Below are 2,495 nucleotides of genomic sequence, written 5' to 3'. Positions count from 1 at the left end.
CCTGTGGTCCCAGCTACTTGGGAGACAGAGGCAGGAGACTCGCTTGAGCCCAGGAGTTGGAGGTTGCTGTGAGCTGTAATGCCACTGCACTCTGCCCAGGGGGACAGCTTGAGGCTCTGTCTCAAAAAAATAAAAAAATTTAAAAAATTTAAAAAAAAACAAAATAAGAGTTAGTGCTTTCCCAGATGGGGGCAGTGTGGTGGGAGGGAAAGGGCACCAGGCTTCAGGAGACCCAACTCAGGTACTTGCTCAGGTCCTTGCTTATTATCTGTAATAACTTAGACAAGTGATTTAATTTCCTCATCTCTAAAATGGAGCCAATCTTTAGCCTATCTACCTCACAGGTTTATTGACAATGAGTTTCCAGTGGGTAGTACTGAAAAAGTATATGATAAAAGTACTTCGAAAACCATAAAATGTTATATAAAGTTGTGTTTTAATAAGTACAGTAAAAAGAACTTCAGCATATTAGCTTGCCTTTCAAGGGACAGAGCTACAACAGGGACCTTACCTAACAAATGCAAACATTGTAAACTTATCATTTGTACCCGCATATTAATCTGAAATAAAAAAAAAAATCTACCATTCAAAACACAGATATAAGGCCTAGACACTGCTGGGAGGAATTTTTGGTGATCTGGCATAAAAGCCATTCTGGTAAATTGCTACAGAAGCTAAAAGTGCATGATTTTACTTCTCAAGGTAGCTGGAAAATTTCAGTTTTTATTTGTCTACCTTCCCTGAATACACCATTTCCTAATCAACTTGGGGAAGCTGTCCAAGAGGCTCTGTATGCGAAACTGTGAATATGGGAGCAGTAGCTTTGCTTGAATTACTGGGAGTGGTGATAGTTGGTGGTTATCACTGCCAGTGGCTTACAAAATCTGCAATTCGAGTTATTTCTCCACAGCCAGGCCGCCTGTGCATTTGAGTAAAGTGAACATGTTATGTCACTCTGGAGGCACTCAGCAGGTTAGGAAAATGGATTTTTGTCCCCCTAGAAACCACTATAAGGATTCTTACAATTTAAACTCCGAAAACCTACGCGTAGCAGGGTAGCGCAGCGGAAGCGTGTTGGGCCCATAAACTCCAAAAAAGTACTGGGAAATTTTCAAATCTTCTCTAAAATGGTGGGAAAACTTCCAAATAAGCCATAAAAGAATCATCACAAGCACAAGAACAACACTAAAAAGGGTAGAAGAAACCCCAGCTCACCAAGATGTTCGCTGAAACATAAAAAGTAAAATGAAGACAGCGTCATGGGAGGAAAAAGAAAATGATCAAAAGTAGAAGAGTTTCTTTTTACTTTTAAGAAAGGGAAGGATGAAGATACTAGTCCTTATGCAGTGTATCATACACTTTTGGGGTACTCTTCCCTGCTTAGATACATCCAAAACCATATGCAGGCCTACAAGGAATTAAGAGAAAAGAAACTATTGCTCTTCTTATTTGACCAGAAGGTAAGAATCACACATGTAGGTGTTTGCAATGCTTCTTTCTATCTCTGTTTGTGAATCCAATAAAAATTGTATCCAGTTGGAGATACCACACCTGAAAGCGGATAAAAGAGAGCAGGATTAAAAGAGACACAAATAGGAAGAGGATTAGAGAATTAACCATTTAAAAAATGCCTGCAGACCATGGTATCCAAAAGCACAAATCTGTGGTTGTGTTAGTGTGGTAACGTTGGACGTGATTTGACTTTATTTTCTCTTTTATCCAAATGCTCCCTAAATGGCTTACATTGTATTTGTTTATTTATTCATTCATTTATTTTTTTTTTTTTTTGAGACAGAGTCTCAAGCTGTCTCCCTGGGTAGAGTGCCGTGGCACAGCTCACAGCAACCTCCAACTCCTGGGCTCAAGCGAGTCTCCTGCCTCTGCCTCCCAAGCAGCTGGGACCACAGGCGCCCGCCAAAACGCCTGGCCATTTTTTTTTTTTTCGGTTGCGGCCATCATTGTTGTTTGGTGGGCCCGGGCTAGACTTGAACCTGCCACCTTAGGTGTATGTGGCGTCTTAGCCACCTGAGCCACAGGCGCCAAGCCCATTTATTTATTTAAAATAGAGTCTCACTCTGTCCCCAGAACTAGAGTGCATCATTATAGCTTACAGCAACCTCAAACTCTTTGGCTCAAGTGATCCTCCTGCCTCAGCCTCCTAAGTCACTGGGACTATAGGCAGCCATCACCATGCTCAGCTAATTTTTCTATTTTTACTAGAGTATCACTCTTGCTCAGGCTGGTCTTAAACTTCTGACGTTAAATGATCCTGTGCCTTCGCCTTGCAGTGTGCTAGGATAACAGGCAGGAGGCACCATGTGCTGCCTTTATATTGTTTTTAGACTTTTAAGTCAAAGATTAAAGCAGTCAGGAAACAAAGACATCAATCTCAAAAGAGCAATAATAAAAGTGACAGCTCGGCAGAACCAATAAAAGCCAAAGATAATGGAATGATCTTGTCAAAGCGCTGGGAAACAGAAACCAAGCCAAACCAA

Source organism: Otolemur garnettii, unplaced genomic scaffold, assembly GCF_000181295.1.
Source record: "Otolemur garnettii isolate 467f Iridium unplaced genomic scaffold, OtoGar3 scaffold00155, whole genome shotgun sequence".
Lineage (NCBI taxonomy): Eukaryota > Metazoa > Chordata > Mammalia > Primates > Galagidae > Otolemur > Otolemur garnettii.
This window is presented reverse-complemented; position numbering follows the sequence as displayed.